This window comes from Petaurus breviceps, unplaced genomic scaffold (assembly GCF_028583685.1).
Source record: "Petaurus breviceps papuanus isolate PSGF00001 unplaced genomic scaffold, PetGlider_PUasm1.0 90897, whole genome shotgun sequence".
Lineage (NCBI taxonomy): Eukaryota > Metazoa > Chordata > Mammalia > Diprotodontia > Petauridae > Petaurus > Petaurus breviceps.
In genome coordinates this window covers 5,315,554-5,330,234 of record NW_027187374.1, presented here as the reverse complement: position 1 = coordinate 5,330,234, position 14,681 = coordinate 5,315,554, and the positions used below count along the sequence as shown (strand labels likewise).

The window sequence follows — 14,681 nt, the reverse complement described above, 5'->3', positions numbered from 1 at the left end:
TGTGGAGAAAGGTAACTCCTACCTCTAATAGGATAGATCACCAGTGTCTTCTTGTGGTGTCATCATGCTGGTCCTGTGGTCTCTGATAAGTTGTTCCAGTGGTAACTACTGTGCAGGTCATTTCTCTGGTCATTATTCTGCTGGTTTCCTCCTGTCTTAGATACATTGTTTTGTATTTCTCAGTCTCAGATGAGTACTGCTCTGGTAGCAGTTAGGAGTATGATCTATAATGAGCATTGATTACTACTACGGTCTTCTGGACTCATCTCTTTATAGGACCACTCAAGCCATCTAAGGCAGAACTGGAACTGAGGACTTCCTAACTTCAAGAATGGTTCAATAACCAATAGAGTACTTAACTTAATCACTCATCAGGGCCCCAGGGCCCACAGCCCAATTTGTAAAAGGATCCTTACACAGCCACAAGGTGATCTTGAGGGCAAGAGATGGATATACTGGGCACAGAATTTTCCAATAACGCCTGTTCAGTTGCTACCAGGGTCATAGTTAAGTTATAACTGGGACCCAATGCCAGACACAGAAAGCAAAATGTTGGACACTTATAGAGTGAGTTGAGGGTTTACAGTAGGGAAATTGTGGACTTTAATGGTTGAAAGGTAGATCCAGTTGCATTGGAGACAAAGCATAGGATAGATTATGGGGAAAGTAGAATGTGATCACCTTCCTATCCTATGATTGATTGATCACACATTCCCTGGGGTGAGTCTACAAACCTTCAGGAATTTGTAACCCAGGTATAGATACACTGGGAGCTCTAGTCACAATCCTGCATACAATTGGCCCAGAGCATAGGTTGGTCTTCTCAATGGACTGAAGTAGTAGAGGGATTTGGCAACCTCCTGGTGTCTGAGCATTCTTTTAAAAAAAAAATATTTTTAGTTTACATCATTCAGTTCCACAAGCCTTTGAGTTTTAAATTTTCTCTGCCTCCCTCCTTTCCACCCAGAATGGAATCTGATGTAAGTTCTACATGTACATTCATATGAAATATATTGTTTACATTAGACATGTTGTAAAGGAGAATTATAACCAATGGAATTAACCGTGAGCAAGAAGAAACAAAACACAACAAAGAAGAGAGAGCAAATACTATGCTTTGATCTGCTTTCTGATTCTGTAATTCTTTCTCAGGATGTGGATAGCATTTTCCATAATGAGCCTTTTGGAGGTTTCTTAGAACTTTGTATTGGTGAGAAAAGGCAAATATATCAAAGTTAGTCATCACACAATGTATCTGTAACTGTGTACAATGTTCTCATGGTTTTGCTTCCCTCACTCAGCATCACTTCATATAAGTTTTTCCAGGATTTTCTGAAGTCTGCCTGTTGAGCATCCTTTTTGAAGGACTGCTTTGCTCACCTCCTGGTGCAGGAGTGGGGAACCTGTGGCCTTGAGGCCACATGTAGCCTTCTACATCCTCAAGTGTGGCCTTTTGACTGAATCAAAACTTCACAGAATAAATCCTCTTAATAAAAGGATTTATTCTGTAAAACTTCTGCACGATAAAAAAGCTGCACCCAAGGACCTAGAAGACCACATGTGGCCTCAAGGCCTCAGGTCCCTACCCCTTCCCTGTTGTGAGGAAGTTCCTAGAAAATGTGTACTGAAAATTGTCTGCTTCACCCAACCTTCACCCACTGATCCTACATGATGCATTAGTGTATGAGTCTTATTCCACAGGCAAAATGCAAAAAAAAAGTGTAAAAATTTTTGCAAAGATGATTCCACTAACTATTGGTACATGGAATGTGTGTACACTTGTGGATGACATGAAATACAGTAGACCTAAACAATTAACAGTTCTTGTTGCAAGAGAACTCAGCACATATCACATCCAAATAGTAGCCCCGAATGAAGCAAGGCTATCAAATAAAGGCCAGCTTACCAAAGTTGAAACTTGATATACAATTTTCTGGAATGGCCACAGTAAAAGGGAACACCTTGAAGCTGGCATAGGTTTTGCAATCAAAATTAATTTAGTCAAAACAAGTTTTTATCCTTACTAAAAGGAGTGAATGACAAGCTCATAACAATGCAATTGCCACTTGGAGGAAAGCACCTTTCCACCATCATCAGTGTACATGCTCTCAACATAATGAACTCTAATAGATCAAAGAAAAAAATTATGAAGACCTTAAGATTCTCATCATCAAGGTACTGACAGAGGACAAGCTTGTAATACTGAATGACTTTAATGAAAGAGTAGGCACCGACTACCAGACATGGTGGGGAGTTCTTGGGAGGAATAGAGTTGGAAACAGCAACAGTGATGGTCACTTGTTACTGAAGACTTGTGTATCTCATGACCTTCTCATCACCACTGTCTTCCATTTACCTTAATGGAATAAAACTTCACCCTCTCAACAAACATTAACATTTAATAGATTTTGTCATTGTAAGGAGAAGAGGCCGACAGGATGTGAGAGTGATGATGGCAATATGTGGTGCAGAGTGCTAGACATATATAGACATGCTAGATCATAGACATATCTTCTCTGAGTTAAACATTGCATTTAACAAAAGCAGTAGCCCCAAGTCAAGATGCCTATCAGAGGACTTAGAGCCAACAGATTAGAGCAATTCTCTGAACTGGAACAGTTTGTTGTTGACTTGGAGGGAAAACTGAGCCAAAACATGCTTGGCAACAGTGGAGCAGAACAGGAATGACCACCTTTCAGAGAATTGGTATACAACACTGCATTTACTTATCTGGGTCAGAACACTCACAAACATCAATACTGGTTTGGCAAAAATGATGGGGAAATTCATAAACTGCTAAGTAAAAAATGAGAACCCCTGGTTCACCAACAGGGTAGTCTATAAGAAGATAGCATTTAACTACATCAGAAGTAATATATAAGCAAAGCTTAGTGAGACTCTTGGCTTAGTAAGAAGGCAGATGAAATTTAGTTTTACACTTATAGTGACAATCCAAAGGGCTACTATGATACCCTGAAGGCTATTTATGGGCCAAAGACCTATGGTACACCTCAGCTTCTTAGTGCTGATGGAGTCACATTGATTAGTGATGTAGATATGAATCTGAAGAGATGGGCTGAACATTTTCACAGTTTTATCAACAGACCTTCTCCAACCAATGTTGAAGCCTTTGACTGTAAACTTCGGATTGAAGTCAATCCCTCTCTAGTTGAACTTCTAACTTAAGAAGAGGTTTTAAATGTCATTTTAGTTCCTCTCATGTAGCAAAGTGCTTGTTGCTGATTCTATTACAACTGAGATTTACAAGGCAAGAGGTCTACTGTTCATACAAAAGCTGACTGAAATTCCAGTCTGGGAATATGGCCCAAGCAGCTATGCTACACTTTCTTTCAAGTTCTCACCCTTGAATTCCTTTTCAGGGGAAGGATTTCATTGAACTTTCCTGGGGTGAAGAAAAGGACAGAAGGTGCCTTAGATCTGGGAAAGTCACTCTGGCTCTATCTTTGCTTTCTCAACGTGAACTGCTTTAGGCACTGGTTGTGCCTAGTTTTACTTGGTTCTAATTCATAAGATCTTTTCTTCTACTCTTGGAGAGTTACAAAATATGGATATAAAATACATCTTTTCATTTACCCATGAGACTGGTTCCATATTTCTTCTAGGAAGCATCATTCAGCTTCAACCACATCTAATCTCTCTCTAGGTACCCACTGCACACTTGCCTACCTCTCCCCACGGCATTTAATCCCATGGGCACACACACAAGCTATCAGTGTATTAAACAGACACATTACATTGGAGAAACTTATTTCTTTCACAGAACATGGCAAAAAACAAGAAAACAAATCAGCCATATTCTCTAAGAGCAAAGGCTAGAAATAGAGTTCAGTGCTCTCCCAAAGAAAAATTTTAGATGTCACTAGTGTGGTTGTTGGAAAATGGGGAAGTCTGCAGCTGCTTAACAGTTACACCATAGTCTAGCTACTATCTCATCTCATCACTCTGTGCTTCAAGGTCACTGGGGTGGGGAGTACAGGATTTGGGGAGAAGGTAGTAGCACCAGTTAACCAAATTTTTCAGAGCCTCTCAGAGGAGCTCTTTACCTTTCAATCTCTTAAGAATGAGGAAGTTGTAAGCCCTCTCATGTTCAGCAGATAAGCATAAGACCCTCATCTCCAGTGTCCTATTACATATATATATATACATATAAATCTTACATTTACTTTTTTGTACATCAAATCAAATCAATAAATATCTATTAAGCATCTAACACATGCTATCCATTGTGCTAAACACTGGAGATTACAGAGAAAGGAAAAAAAAATCCCTGCTCTCAAGAGACTCACGGGCTAAAACTGGGAGACAACATGCAAACAACTATATACAAACAAGATATATTCAAGACAAATTGGAGATAATCTCAGAGACAAGGCTCTAAGATTAAAGAATATTGGGAAAGGCTTCCTGCCAAAAGTGGGACTTTAGTTGACACTTGAAGGAAGCCAAGGAATCCAGGAGACAAAGATAAGGAGGCAGAGTCTTCTGGGCATGGATGATACCCAATGAAAATACTCAAGTCAGGGGGAAATGTCTTGTTCAAGGAATAGCAAAGAGGCCAGTTTCATTGGATCACAGAGTAAGAAGTAGAAAGTAAGGTAGGAAAGGTTCAGGTCATGAAGGCTTACAAAGGTCAAACAGGATTTTTATATTTGAACATAGAGGTAATAGGGAGTCATTGGAATTGATAAAATGGAGTAGGGGGTGATATGTCAAACTTTTGCTTTAGGAAGATCAATTTGAGAGCTGAGTAGAGGGTGGAGTAATTAGAGACAACAACCAGCAGGTTATTGCCATAATCTATAGATAGGAGGTTATTAGGGCCTGCACCAGGGTGGTGGCAGTGTCAGAGGAGAGGAGAGAGAATATCTGAGACATGGTGAGATGATAGAACGGGAGTTGACAGTTGAATGGATATAGGATGGGATGAGAGACAGTGAGGAATCAAGAAGCAAAAAGTTTCTCCCAAAGCTTCCATTCAAAGAGGTCTCCCAAGTTAGCCAAGTCTTCCTTTCCCCCTCAGTTGCTCTCCTTGACCCCATCATACCCCATGCCAGGTGCTTTTTGTACCCCTCTCCCCTTTACAGCTTTGGTGAGAGCAAAGACTGTGTTTCTTTTTCATATCTGTATCTCCAATGATTAGTATGGTGCTTGGGACATAGTAGATGCTTGAAAAATGTTTATTGATTAAATGACTGAAGATGACAACTAGGCTGTGAGCCTATGTGACTGGGAGGAAGGTGGTGCCCAGGATAATAAGTAGGAAGTTATGAAAAGGGGATTTTTTTTGGAGGGGGAGATAATTCCATTTTGGACATGTTGAATTTGAGATATCTATGGTATTTCTAGTTCAAGACGTCGAATATACACTTTGAGATGCACGACTGGAAATCAGGAAAGAGATTAGGGCTAGATATATAACTCATAGCTATGATAAAAGAAGAATAGTGGTATAAATACCCAGAAGTTCATGGGAGACAACATCCAAGAAGAAATGCAATAGTAGAAGCAGTGGTCTCAAGTGTCTATCAACAAAGCAGAGAGAGCTAAGTGGTACAGTGGACATAGGATTGGACCTGGAGTCAAGAAGACCTGAGTTCAAATGTGATGTCAGCCACTTACTAGATATATGACTCAGGATAAATCAGTTAACCTCTGTTTGCCTCAGTTTTCTCAGCTGCAAAATAGGGATAATAATAACACCTACCTCCCAGAGTTATTCTAAAGATCAAAAATAACATTTTTAAAACAGTGCAATGCCTAGCAAATAGTAGGGGCTTAACAAATGCTCTTTTGTTTCCTTTCTTCCCAAAATTTAGGAAAGAAGAAAGTTGAACCATTGGTTCTAAGCCAAGTAAGTAATTTTGATTTCACAAGTATCACTGAGACGCATATTGGGCTAAAATCTATGACTGGAATATGATTCAAAATGGTTATACATTATTCAAAAAATGTGAGATGGGCAAGTGTGACCCTGGGCAAATCCTTTAACCACTCAGCCCTTTTAGGAAATGATAAAATTGTAAGTTGCAGAACAGTTTTCACTTTGTTTTGGTGAAGGGGGTTTCCTCAATTGCAGTCCCTTCTAGCAATGAAATAAAAGATCCAGGTCCTGTGGAGAAGATGAGAGCAAAGGAAGGTAACAAAGGATTACTTATAAAAGGATGGCATGGAATAGAGCATCGGCCCTGGAGTCAGGAGGACCTGAGTTCAAATCCGGCCTCAGACACTTAACACAAAAACTAGCCATGCGACCTTGGGCAAGTCACTTAACCCCAATTGCCCTCCAAAAAACAACAAAAAAAAAGGACTGCATGGGCTTTAAAGAAAAATGTCTGTAGGGCTAAGACTCAGAATTAATTGAGACTAGCAAGTAAAAATAGCAAGTTGGAGGTGGGAAAGAGAGTTTGTTTTGTTTTGTTTCAGTTATGTTTGGGAAAGGGAAGCTAAGTGGCACAGTGGATAGAGTGCCCGGCTTGGAGTCAGGAAAGCCTGCATTCAAATTTGGCCTCAGACACTCACTAGTTGTGTCACCCCAGGCAAGTCATTTAACTGTGTTTGTCTTACTCATCGGTAAAATGAGCTGAAGAAGACAATGGCAAACCACTCCAGTATCTTTGCCAAGAAACCCCCCCCCCCCTCCAAAAGGTCACAAAGAGTTGGGCATGAATGAAAACAACTAAATAACAGCAATACTTGGGAAAGAGGAAGGATCAAAAAAGAGATAGGACTCCTTGTGTTGGATGAGATGGTAGTAAGTCATCAGAGAAATACGAGACTGCTCAGTTATTTTACATCTGTTTTCTCTACCAAGGAAAGTGGACTTTGGGCTAGAAATAACAAATAAAAAGACTGCTAGGGAAGTAATACCCAATAAAAATAAAAAGATAGTAGGAGTGCACCCAATTGCCCTTGGTGAATTCTAGCCACTTGACCTAAAACCCTTAAGTACTGCAAGAACTGATGGATATGATTGCTGACCACTGTTAGGGATATTTTGAAAGCTTTGGGAGGACAGAAGAAGTAATACAAGACAGGAGTGGGATAAAAATTTTACCAATTTTCAAAAAACAAAGAGGAGATAATATTCACATTCTATGCCAATGATCTTGAATTCAAAATGTTGAAAAATTTTAGAAGGTATAATTTAAGAGATGATTATTGGACATTTGGAAGAGAAATCAGTGCTTTTTTTAAACAATCCAGTATGGCTTCAATAAGAACGGATGACTTCCAACTTAGTCTACTTCTTACTTTGATGGGGTTACCAAACTGTCAAATAGAGCAGTGCCATATATATAATTTATCTATATTTTGGTAAAACATTTGATAAAGTATGTCATTTTATTCTTGCAAAAAAAGTTGAAAAAATATAAGCTAGTTGATAGGTGGATTTCTAACTGGTTACATGTCTAGATTAGAATCATTGTCAGTGATTCAAAACTAAAGTTTTAAAAGGGAAAATTTGGAATAAATTTTAAAATTTAGAGGTCTAAATAACTGCAGATAAAAAAATTGAGTAAAATTTTGAGAAAGCAGCAATATCAGATGAATATATATAATTTTAAAAGTTTTAAGAAATCTGCTTTCTGTGGAATTTTTAAATATTTAGCTCTGGATTTTTCAACTGGTATTTAAATTTCTTACATATATCAATGTAACAGTTTACTAACTAGCATCATAGAAAGCTAAATCATACTGGAATCAATGCAAACTTAGAAAGGTACTCAGCCCAACTTACACATCTACTTTGGTAAATACAAGATCTTTAACAAGGAGGGATTTTTTGAGTCAATTTCTTATAGATCCTTTCTTAAGATTCTTCATTTAGCTTGTTGTTAGTTGTGTTTATGTCAGGCACAGAGTTTGGATAAAGCTAGAAACAACAAGGGGTATTTAAGAACTGAAATTCTCTGAAATTTTAAGTGAAGTATGGGTTCCTAGTTCAATGTTATCAGAACCATAAGGTTAAGATAGTTTTTTACTACATGAACTGGTTATTAGGTGAGTAAAATTTTAAGAGGTTTTACTAAATTGGATTGAGAACTGTTTTGTAAAGAATGTAATAAGACAGGGCAGCTAGGTGATGCAGTGAATAAAGTACCAACGCTGGAGTCAGGAGGACCCAAGTTCAAATGTGGCCTCAGGCACTTGACACACTTACTAGCTGTGTGACCTTGGGCAAGTCTCTTACTCCTAATTGCCCTGCCTTCCACCCTCCAAAAAAAAAAAAAAGAATGTAGTAAGAACATTCAAGTTATATGGAACCAAAGAAGCAAACCTGCTGAAGAAGAGTGAATGAGATCACCTATTCCAGAATGTCCAAGAGAAGATACTTACTCCCAGATCAGATGGCTATGTAGGATATCTGAGATTCAAGGTGATTAAATGGATGTGGGGGGGGAGGGGGCAGGTCACTCCCAACCAATGACCCTTGGTGAAAGATCTGTCTTTTGGTATTTCTGTCTTAGAGGTTTCTTTCCCTGGCAAAGTTGAATCTGATCTTTCCCATCCTTGGGGGATTGATGACCTTTTTAGTTGGTTCCTTTGGGGTATTGGCAATGTTACCCACCCTCTCTTCAGGGACTCCTCGCTCTTCTTGTATTTGCCTTGTTCCTCTTTCGGGGACTCACATATTGCCTTCAGGTGTGTCTTCTCATATTGAGATCCACATGACTAACACTGTGTTGGTTCAGCTGTACCTGGAAGTAACCTAAAACCTCATTGGTCTAGGGTGAAATCCTCGTCCACTCTGACAAAAAGGGTGGAATGTTAACCCCCAGGAAACTTTAGGCCAATACCCTGCTCTGACCAGTAGTTTCTGACTGACCCTGTTCCCCGACAGGGATAGTTACAAGGACATTTCAGCCACCTTGTTCTTGTAATCCCTCAACACCTTCAACACCCCCTTCCTACAGTTCAGCTGTTCTGTGTGTTTGGACTAGAAATCCTCCTGCTGCTTCCCACAACTATGCCCTATAAGAAGCCCCGTTTCCCCTCCTCACCTGCATCCTTGTCTAAATAAGACTGTGCATCGTCCTGAATTGCAGTTCCTTGAAGCTGAATACATGCCTTATTTATTTACTGGTCACCTAGTTGACCTGCGGTTTTTTTTCAGACAGACAATAGCAACACTGAAATTCATCATAAGGCATTTGAGGTGTCTTCTGCAATAAAGGAATATATTTGAGGAGGGAGAAGTAGGACAGCGTTATAACAATAACTTATGTTAAGTCTAGGTCTGTAAGTTCTAAGTCAGGAAGGACAGATATATCCTTCCCTCATGTATCTTCTGCCCCTTCCCCTGAGGACCCCTTCACCAGTGATGAGGTCCTTCCAGAAGCTCCATTTTGAGGAGGGGAACCAGCCATCTTTCATTCTTTGGACTATACCATCATGCTTCCATACAAGTACCTGATTCCTTTTATTTGTCTTCCTCTATTAGAATGTAAGTTCCTGGCTGGCAGACTCTTTTTCTTTTTTACTTGTATGTCTAACACTCAGCACAGTGTCTGGCATACTGAAAGTGCTTAGTAAAGTGTTTGTTGATTTGACTTGACTTAAAAGTTTGAGATAAGCTGTAGATATGCAGAGATAAATTTTCCTTAAACTCTGACCCAAGATAACAGATCAGCAATACTTTTAGATAGCCAGTTTATGACTTCACATTATTCAAGGGGTATAATACCTAACATATCATATGACAGGTGGAAAATTGTACCATTAAAAAGGGATAAGCAAGTAGGGGAGGCTAGGTGGGTGCAGTGAATAGAGCAATGGCCCTGGAGCCAGGAGGACCTGAGTTCAAATCCGACGTTGGACACTTAACACACAAGAAAAACTAGCTGTGTGACCTTGGGCAAGTCACTTAACCCTAATTGCCCTACTTTCTTCCCTCCAAAAAAGCAAAAAAAAAAAGGGGGGGGGGATAAACAAAACAACTGGATTAATAGGTCAGAGTGATACTGTCACTGCAATTGTAAGGTTGTCACTTCAATTTTCCCATCAATCTGCATCTACTTTGAATAGATTCTTAACATGTACAATTTATATTTTTATAGACACATGTTTAAAATGATAAAGTGAACTTTTTGTCAAACAGAAAACATGCCTTTTTCTCATTAAAACTAATTCAAAGAAGAATGTATACATAATTACTTGGTAAAAAAATTTTTTTTAATGGATTGACTAAATTGAACAACAGAATTAAGGAGTTAACCAACTTCTTTGAGAGCAAGAACAATGAAAGTCAACAAAAGGCAACAAAAATAGATGCATTTTTCTCCTATTCTGAGACTAGCTGCAAATATGAAAATTCTTTATGCCTGTTTTGAAAATCTAAAATTAGATCAACATGAAATTTCATATGTAAACCAACTAAATGCTTTCCAGGTTTTGGGTTTTTTTTTTTTTTTTTGCAAATTCATTTTCAGAAGATCATTTCTAGTTTGTGGGTTAAATAAATATGGGTTTAAATAAGTAAATATGGGTTTATTTGATGGGTCATATTTTTACTCAGTTTAACTTCTTTAAAACAAGAAACTCAGAAGTGGGAGGGATTTTCCCTTTTGATTATCTCTTTTTTTTTCCTTTACTTGCTCTGGTATGGCCTGGATGGCTTTTTCTGAGAGGAGGAAAAAAAAAAGTGCTGACAACTGACCTCAATTCCTTTTTCATGAACACTCTCATTCCTTCTAAAATTAACTATAGCCAAATTAAAAGCTTTTTACGTTCTCACTGAACTAAGCTTATTATACATGACTAGACACAGGTAAACAATGGAAGAAAACTTCTATGAGCATACACAATCACACAGAAACATAGCTTTGTTGAGATTCATGCCATATTTATAGATAGACTATCCCTTTTCTACCATCCCCGAATTCTGGAAAGCACTTTGGCCTACATTAGGATTGTTTGGAGTTTTCTCTTGGGTGGATAGGAGGGAGAGTTAGAATCCATTTCAAAGTGCCTAGAAAGTGTTTTCTTTTTTTCTTCAGTGATGCAGCTGACATTTAAGTCTAACTTCCTCTGGCGTGTTAGAAAGAAAGGTATTTGCATTAATTTGATGGAATGGTCAATTTCATACATTCATTTTTCAACTGCATTTTTTTCCCCTTTGCAAGAAGAGAGTTTCTCTGCTAAGATGTGCGGACTACAGAAAGTTTCTATTTCTATCTGTTGCTAATAAGGACATAGTACTGTCCATGAAAAAGAGTTCTGTCAATGTGAAAGTCTCTCTCAGACTATATAGTTATTCTTTTCAGAAATCAACCAGTATAAAACAAAAGAAAAAACATAAAGATTCTCTCTGCCAAATCAGAAACACAAGCAAGATTGTCAATGATCTTGGCAGGCAAGATCCATATTTTATCCTTACTGAATGTTTTGGCATTGCCCACCTAGTATACCATAAATCATCATGGTAAAAGGACCACAGTTTGTATTTAATTTAGACAATAGAGAAGCTTTATTGTTATTCTGAGATGTGTCAGAAAGAGATCAAATGATTGACAATATTCCTATGCTGTCAGAGTTCAGCTTAATGAAATCTAATATAAATAATGGAGAGAGAGAGAGAGAGAGAGAGAGAGAGAGAGAGAGAGAGAGAGAGAGAGAGAGATTCACATATCTGTAAACAACAATAAAAAAGTCTGAATATAAGCTGACTTTAGAGGTGAAGCAGAGGCTTACCTAATAATTGAGGAATAGATTAACTTTGTTTTGCTTTATATTCTTAATATGTCCAATTTATATTTTTATAGATACATCATTAAAATGATAAAGTGAACATTTTTCCAAACAAAAACCATGGCCTTTCCCCATTAAAGCTACTTCAAAGAAGAATGTGTAGATGATTACTCTGTAAATTTTTTTAATGGATTGACTCAGTTGGACAACAGAATTAAGGAGTTAGCTTAGTAGGTTTGAGATCATAGGAGCTGGGAAAAGGAAAGAATTACCAGAGGTTAGATGTTAGATTCATAGCTTAAAAATGATGTCACTCATTCTTCTCTTTTTGCCTCCCCAACAGAAAAACGGAGTTTAGAGAAGGAGTAGGTGGGTGGGTAGGATAAGAAAGAGTTCTGTTTTGGACATGGTGAGTTTGAGTTGCTGTGAGACACCAGTTTAAAATTCCCAAAGGCCAATTGGTGTTAAGGGACTGGAGCTCAAGACAGAACATAAAGTGGTATTTGTTGATATGTAGATATTATTCCTAACTTTCAAGAGAACAGTTTCTGATGAACAATGAAGCTGCAAAACTGATTGGAAAGGGTTGAGAAGTGAGTGAGGGGTAAAGAAATGGAGATTGAGCATGAACAACTACATCTCAGAATTTGGTTATGAAAAGGAAAAGAGGTGTGGGATAATGACTTAAGAGGATAGTTGTATCAAGAGAGGATCTTTTTTTAGTCTGAGGAGCCTCAATACTTTAGTATTCATCAAAGAAATAATCAGGAGGGAGATAAAAAATCAGAGAAATAAATGGTTGTGGTGGCTATATGCCAGAGAAGACAGGAAAGAATGGAATAAAGGGCAAATTTAGAGAAGTTGGTGAACAGGATTCCTTCTATTTTATTTCAAATTGGTTGTTTTATGTTGAGCAAAAAATCAATTTTCTCTCCCTTCCACTCCATTATTGGGAAAAGGGGGGGAAACCCATTATTTTAAAATATACAAATCAAGCAAAACAAATTCCCAAACTGATTATGTTCAAAAAACATACCTGGTATCCTGCACTCTGAGTTCATTGAAGCTTTGTAAAGAGGTGAAAACATGCTTCATCAGTTCTCTGGAATCCTAGCTGGTCATTGGATTGATCAGAGTTCTTAAGTTTTTTGGAGTTGTTTTTTACAGGGATCCTGCTACTGTATAAGTTGTTCTTCTACTTACTTCACTCTGTACTAGTTTATGCAAGTTTTTCTAGTTTTCATTAAAACAGTATCATTCATCATTTCTTAAGACACACTAGCATTCCATTCCATTAATGTGCATGATTTGCTCAACTGTTAACAACTTGATGGTTACCCATTAGTTTTCAGTTTTTCACTATAACAAAAAGAGCTGCCATAAATATATTTATACTTTTGACTCCTTTTCCTTTTTATTTGATGTTGTGTTTGGTATAGATCTAGAAATGGAATTGCTGGGTCAAATTTAATGATTCTTTGATCATAGTTCCAAATTGCTTTCCAGAATAACTACACCAATACACAGTTCTACCAAAAATACATTAATGATCCAGTTTTCCTGTAACCACTCTAATGTTTGTTATTTTCCTTTTTTTAGTCAAGTCTGACAATCTGACAGGTATCCAGTTACACATTTTGTTAAGTGTAGTGGGTTGGGGAGGAGAGTGGGGGTTTGGGTGGGAGAAGATATAAAGACATAAAAAGAAAGATAATCCCTGACCTCAAAAAGCCTACAATCTAATGGAGGAAAACCTCAAAAGAAAGCTAAAAAGTGGGGGGGGGAGGGGTGAAGGGGGCAATGAGGGGAGGAAGGCTGTGGAAGGCACCTAATTGGAAAACTCAGAGAAGTCCCAAAGTAGTGCAGCCAGATGAGAAATGAGGAGAGATTCTGAACCAAGCTCCCTCCTTAAATGGAAATTTTAGAGTTTGTGGCACCACCCATCAATCAAAGGTGGTAAAGACTTGGAGTACCAAAGCTGATGAGATCTTCCTGGGTGGGGAGGTTTCTGAATAATGAGCTTCCTGGGGTATAGTGGTAAAGTCAGAGAAATCCCAAAGTAGTGCAGCAAAAGTAAAAAATGAGGGGATGTAGAGGTAAGGGAAGCTGACATAGTGAGAGGTAGAAATTTGGCCTTATCTCCTCTAAAACTTCTTTCATAATGACCCAGAAAGTGCACCAAACTGAATTCTGATTATGAAAACCAACAAAAAGTCAAAAGTGAGTCATTTTTTCCAGAACAGGGAAGATTAAGGGGCTAGTTTCTACAAGATTTTCTCCCCCAGTTTTTCCCAGTTTATTAAATGGTGAGTTTTTACCCTGATATATAAGCTCTATTGGTTTATGAAACACCAGTCTACTGTGTTCATTAGTTTCTGTGTGTTCTGTACTTAATCCATCCCACTTATTTCTTAACCAATACAAAATTATTTTGATGATTGCTGCTTTGTAGTATAATTTGAGATCTGATACTGCTAGGCTCCCTTCTTTCCCATTTAAAAAATTAATTCCCAGGAAATTTTTTTCTCTTCTATTCCTTGGGATAAATTTCTTTTATTTTTTTCTAAATTCACAAAATAATACTTTTGTAGGTTCATTTGTATGGCATTGAATTAATAAGTCAATTTAAGTAGTATTGTCATTTTTATTATATTGGCTCAGCCTAACCATGGACTATTGATATTTCTCTGATTAGGTTTTCTATTTATGTTCACATAGTTCTGCGTATTTTTGATGGGTAGACTTTCAAATATTTTATAGAGCTTATAGTTATTTTAAATGAAATTTCTCATTCTATCTCTTTCTATTGGGTTTTGCTTTTATAGAAATGAGGATTAGGGTGGATTTATTTTATATCTTTCAACTTTTCTGAAGTTAGTTTCAATTAAATTTTAGGTTACTCTCAAGAGTTCTCTAAGTACATCATATTATTATCTGCAAAAAGTGACTAATATTCTTTACATATGCTTATT

The 14,681-nt window shown here is 37.7% G+C and overlaps 1 long non-coding RNA gene across 4 annotated transcripts in view; it reads right to left on the bottom strand.

The window, feature by feature from the left end:
- The window catches only part of LOC138151428 (uncharacterized), a 160,524-nt gene extending 147,592 nt beyond the window's left edge, over positions 1 to 12,932 (bottom strand). For all 4 annotated transcript variants that reach the window (XR_011165819.1, XR_011165818.1, XR_011165816.1 and 1 more), the window contains exon 1: positions 12,746 to 12,932. This is a non-coding gene — a long non-coding RNA (uncharacterized lncRNA). The remainder of the gene's footprint in view (positions 1 to 12,745) is intronic.
- Positions 12,933 to 14,681: the final 1,749 nt, after the last annotated feature.